This window comes from Sinocyclocheilus grahami, unplaced genomic scaffold (assembly GCF_001515645.1).
Source record: "Sinocyclocheilus grahami isolate Dianchi unplaced genomic scaffold, SAMN03320097.WGS_v1.1 scaffold1431.1, whole genome shotgun sequence".
Classification (NCBI taxonomy): Eukaryota; Metazoa; Chordata; class Actinopteri; order Cypriniformes; family Cyprinidae; genus Sinocyclocheilus; species Sinocyclocheilus grahami.
In genome coordinates, this window is record NW_015506610.1 from 64,448 (window position 1) to 70,543 (window position 6,096).

General features: G+C 37.1%; 1 protein-coding gene across 1 annotated transcript in view; it reads left to right on the forward strand.

The window, feature by feature from the left end:
- LOC107570242 (collagen alpha-1(XXIV) chain-like) overlaps positions 1 to 6,096 on the forward strand; it is a 107,440-nt gene that overhangs the window by 17,372 nt on the left and 83,972 nt on the right. The gene's annotated exons all lie outside the window — the stretch shown is intronic.

Here is a 6,096-nt window from a genome sequence, read left to right on the forward strand (position 1 = left end):
GTAATTAGTTGTGGGGAAACTCTGGGGTTTCTTTCCGAGCCGTAGGCGTATCATTGCTAGTCATCAAGATAAGCTTTAATGGTGAATGTTGGTACAGTTTAGTTTGTCTGTTGATGAACAGTGCTAGAAAATGCTACCTATTTAGCCCATTTATGAGATGCCAGGCCTATTTGGTGAACCCTATATTTCCCGTCATTCTCTACATAGATTAATTTATACAGGTGCATCTCAATAAATTAGAATGTCATCGAAAAGTTCATTTATTTCAGTAATTCAACTCAAATTGTGAAACTCGTGTATTAAATAAATTCAATGTACACAGACTGAAGTAGTTTAAGTCTTTGGTTCTTTTAATTGTGATGATTTTGGCTCACATTTAACAAAAACCCACCAATTCACTATCTCAACAAATTAGAATATGGTGACATGCCAATCAGCTAATCAACTCAAAACACCTGCAAAGGTTTCCTGAGCCTTCAAAATGGTCTCTCAGTTTGGTTCACTAAGCTACACAATCATGGGGAAGACTGCTGATCAGACAGTTGTCCAGAAGACAATCATTGACACCCTTCACAAGGAGCCACAAACATTCATTGCCAAAGAAGCTGGCTGTTCACAGAGTGCTATCTGTATTCAATTGTAGTACATAGATTCAATTGTGCATCTTAGATTTTCATTACTGTCTTTTTCACAACACATCAAAGACATGAGGCTATTTTGGCCTTAGCATTAACATATCTGTTTTGGGTAGTGAAAAATAGAGAAGAAGCAAGATATTTCCCAGAGTGTCCATTTTTATTCTGACCAAAATCATTTCCCAAGGGGACTATGGGTTCAAAATGATTAGCACTAGCTTAGACCTCAGTTTACGCTTATGGTATTCCAGTACAAAATGATCAGATTTGGTGTTCAAATAAAGTTTTTTGTATATATTTTATCATTTGTGTTGTGCCAGAGGGAATGATTGTCAATAGGCCTGTCATGAATTAGCTCTGGCTTGGCTCTCGGTTGTGACTCTGCTATGTTAGTACAGCATGACTTCTTTCTCCTTGCTTTTTTCACTGTTATAGCATGGGGAATATGGCTTGATTTACTCAGAGCAAATGCTAAATATAGCAACGTACATTAAATAAACTCTCAACAGCAGAACTGCAGGGTGGAGCGCAGTTGTATATCAAGTGTAGGTCAGTAGGCCATTGTGAACCTCAGTTCCAGAATCCCAGAATATATTCAATCACGCCAACAAACAAACGCCAGACACCAGATGATCTTTTTGGAAAAGATTACGATGACGCCCTGAAGCTCCTCTAAAGTAATGTTTTACTCATGTTTAAACAGTTGCCTGCACGTTTATGTGTGGAAGACTAAGGTGTTTGCATAAGTGGTTCGTGTGAGGATATGTGGATATGAGACATGACTTTGTGGATATTTTTGTTGAACGTCACCCTAAGTGCTCTCACTTGGCCAAGGGATATGGTGCATTCCTGTCTTGGAAGAACTGGGGGAGGTAAATTCACCAGCTGGGACTATCCAAAGTCAGCGTTTCATTGCGCTTTCCTCTCCTGTTGTAACTGTAATTATGCCTTGAAGGTACAAATCAATGAATGAGATGGATAGCTTTATGATTTTTATTTCCAGAGCCCAGAAATCAGTTTCTTAAAATATCTAATGACATTTTAATAATTCATTCTGTCATTTATCCAGAGCACTCTTGCTGTTCAGCTTTAAACCAGTTTAGGGAGTTCACCTGGTCTGTCTTGATGGTTTTAGAGTTGTAACCGTTTGTGAGAGCAAATGGTAGACCAATGCATCTCTTTCAACAGGGGTTTGATTACTGAACATGTAGATTCACCTGTGGTGTTCAGGCGGTTTGCTGTCACAGAGTTTCCACAGACCTCTGTCGGCCCTGAGCGCAGCTGCATGGGCCCGAAACATTTCGCCTTCTCTGATAGGCTGAGCACGACTAACCTCTGTTCCAGATGTTCCTACACATTTCTGTCAATAAGCAGCCAAAACATAAGAGACACATTAGGAGGACGACTAGTGCTTTCAAAACCTGTGAGGCTTTGTTTATGTGGGTCTTGAATAATGGTTGTCATAACACAGAGCCATATCTGGGAATTTTCTTTGCTGTCACTCTCATCTTACACAATACACAAGTCTAGTGTGGCTTTATATATGTACAGTGGTGTGAAAAAGTGTTGGCCCCCTTCCTGATTTCTTATTTTTTTGCATGGTTGTCACACTTTAATGTTTCAGATCATCAAACTAATTTAAATATAACACAAAGATAATGCAAGTAAATACAAAATGCAGTTTTTAAATGATGATTTGATTTATTAAGGGAAAAAAGCTGTCCAAACCTATGTGGCCCTACGTGAAAAATTAATTGCCCCCATCCTGTTAAATCATGAAAGAACTGCGATTAACCACATTATTTTAGAAAGCCGAGTTAAATTTCACTAGTCACACGCAGGCCTGATTATTGCCAGACCTGTTAAATCAAGAAATCACTTGAATAGAACCAGTCTGACAAAGTGAAACATGCTTAAAGAGCAACACATCATGCCACGATCTAAAGAAATTCAAGAACAGATGAGAATCAAAACAGTTGACATGTATCAGTCTGGAAAGGATTATAAAGCCATTTCTAAGGCTTTGGGACTCCAGTGAACCACAGTGCTATTCACTGTAATTATAATAGTGATATATTTACGGCAGTATTTCCAACAAACCTGAATGAAAAATAAATTGTTGATATTCCCCCCCAAAAAATGGCATACATCACATTTCAAGCTGTATCAACAAAGTTTTTAATTATTTTTATGTTAATATTTCAGATTTAAATGACTGATTTTATATATATATATATATATATATATATATATGCTAGTGCTGCCCCAGACTAAAGATTTTTCTGGTTGACTAGTAGTGCTTTCATTTGAAGCATTAGTCGACTAATTGCACGTTTATTAATAAAATTAATAATAAAGAGCCTTTAATTGCCTACATAGCCTATGCCTTCAAGTGCGAGCTTGCCACAGCACAGCGACAGAAGAATGAATGATTATGAATGTGTCATGGAAAAACAGTAAGGAGGCTGCATTAACATTTTATTAATTTATTGATAAACTAGTGCTTTCTTTGTTTTCGGTTTAAGAGATGAAGTCGGCGACACTGACTCGTCATCTTTGCAGAAGTGGATGCGTCTGTCTGCACGTTTAATACGGATTACATAATCTGAGAATATTTGTTTTTCATTTGTATTTGTTTATTTGAAAGTTGACATTTCGCTCTCTATAGATATATTTTTATGTCTGTAAGGCAAGTATGCACAGAGTTTCGGAGTTTAGCGCTCAAGTTCACAGAGACCGAGACGGCAGAAAGCGCATCCTGTTTGCTTTCATTATTTTACAAAAGCACAATGTTTTGTTGTTATTGTGAGTGCACACAAATAAACGTAGAGTCTTTACAGATTCGAAAGATGTATTACTCTTATCTGTATGACCAAAAATGAGGAGTATTTTACGAGCAAATTACCTCACCGGCGCCTCCATCTGTCCTGTAGTGAGCGCTACTGTTCAGCTTCCACACTCCACACAGACACGTGAACAGCGCACATTTTTCCACGGTAACATTAGATTGAGCGGCCATGTAAAGTTGCTGCTACTTACATATTTCAGATGATAAGCCATATTTGAGGTTGATGAATGATAGTCGAGCGTTTGGATGTCCTGTCCGATGTAGCCTATATATTACCACATAGACCAGGCGTTAACAATCTGCATGACTTCGCCAATGTGGATTCTTATTTATTTATTTATTTATTTATTTCCTGCTACTAAGCGACTAATAGAATTTTGGTCGACCAAGCCTCTTCTGTATTATTTAGTGAACAACAGTGTGGGAAACATGTCTTAATAATATTTAACTGTTTAAACCGTTATTTTAGTCAGAGATTTCAAGATGTACTTTTTTATTCCAAAGATTGATTGATTGATTTGATTTATTCATTGGTTTATGAATATATTTGTTTATGCATTTGTTTATTTACACATTTATGAATTTATGCATTTATTTATTTATTCATTGATGCATGCTTTTATGCATATATTTCTGCAATTAATTTTTTATTCATGCATAATAATTATAATATGCTTTCATTTAATATTAACATTGAAAAATATTAAAATAAAAAAATAATTAATATAAATGTATTGTTAATTATTTACTCTTATTTACCATGCATTTATTTAATTGTTTTTAAGCTATATTGCCCAACTCTACTAAGGCACTATTTTCTGTTAAGCAGGTTTAAAGTAATACATAAAATGTAAAAAAAAAAATGTGAAAAGCACTTGTGCACCCTTGTAGTAGGAGTGCACAATATAACTAAATGTATATCAGTATTTAAAAAATGTTGGTCTTTTACTATAAATCGTTGCTGGTCGACACTCATTGTACTGCATGTTTGTAGCAGCTGTCACACTTAACCATCTCCTTACCTTGGCTACAAATCAATCACTGGCCATCTTGGCAAAAGAGCTGATCTGGTCTAGATCGTTGTCAGCCGTATGTTGTTGCAAGCACTAAACTTTAAACTTTTATCGTCTCCAAGTGTTGTCAAACATCAAACACGCAATTGTAGCGGTTCCACCTGTGGACACACAGAGCGAATGAACTGTTTTGTTACTTTCATCTGGAAAAAACAGGTGTTAGTTGAGATTGAACATAGACTAATTTGTTCCATCAGAAGGCGATTAAACTGCCCTGTGAATTGACATGTTTGCTCATGCTGTTTAGTGATGGTTTGCTTTATAGTGAACCAGTGAAACCATGTTCTTATGAAGCTGTTTGACAAGGTTTAAGCTTAACCAACATCCAGTTCAAATGATTCACTGGTGATGAATAAAGAACAGCAGGTCAGTGTGAGTTTTTAATGTCCTTTTATGAGGCTTTTAAAACGCATGTTATAAATGAATCAGGGTTGTTTAGTTAGCGATGCTTCAGCTGTGTGTCATTCCTCAAGGGCTAATGAGCGTCAGCACAGGTTAATGGAAGCTTTTAATGCAGGGTTTTTATAGACGTGCGTTTGCTCCTAAATAGTTGCGTTTACAAGAGCCACATTTGGAAGGATGTTTTCATTCTGTTAGCGTTGTCTGACAGGACATTTGCTCAGTCTCCGTTTCTATTTCATGCCGGGTAGCACATTGATCCAAAATACTGCTGCACATAGAGGTTTATTAAACATCAAATATTTTCTAACTGCCTGCATTTATCAGATATTTTAGACTCACTTAAGACAAGTCTTTGCTAATGTTTAGTGTTTATTTATTTGCTAAATTATTTTATTTCTTATAGACACAGACAGATAGATAGATAGATAGATAGATAGATAGATAGATAGATAGATAGATAGATAGATAGATAGATAGATAGATAGATAGATACAACAAAGACTGAACAAAATTATAAATGCAAAACTTTTGTTTTTGCCCCCATTTTTCATGAGCTGAACTCAAAGATCTAAGACTTTTTCTATATACATAAAAGGCCTATTTCTCTCAAATATTGTTCACAAATCTGTCTAAATCTGTGTTAGTGAGCACTTCTCCTTTGCTGAGATAATCCATCCACCTCACAGGTGTGGCATATCAAGATGCTGATTAGACAGCGTGATTATTGCACAGGTGTGCCTTAGGCTGGCCACAATAAAAGGCCACTCTAAAATGTGCAGTTTTACTGTATTGGGGGGTCCGGGGGGGTCTGAAACCCAGTCAGTATCTGGTGTGACAACCATTTGCCTCACGCAGTGCAACACATCTCCTTCGCATAGAGTTGATCAGGTTGTTGATTGTGGCCTGTGGAATGTTGGCCCACTCTTCTTCAATGGCTGTGCGAAGTTGCTGGATATTGGCAGGGTGGTCGTGAATGAATGGCACAACAATGGACTTCAGGATCTCGTCACGGTATCTCTGTGCATTCAAAATGCCATCAATAAAATGCATCTGTGTTCATTGTCCATAACATACGCCTGCCCATACCATAACCCCACCGCCACCATGGGCCACTCGATCCACAACGTTGACATCAGCA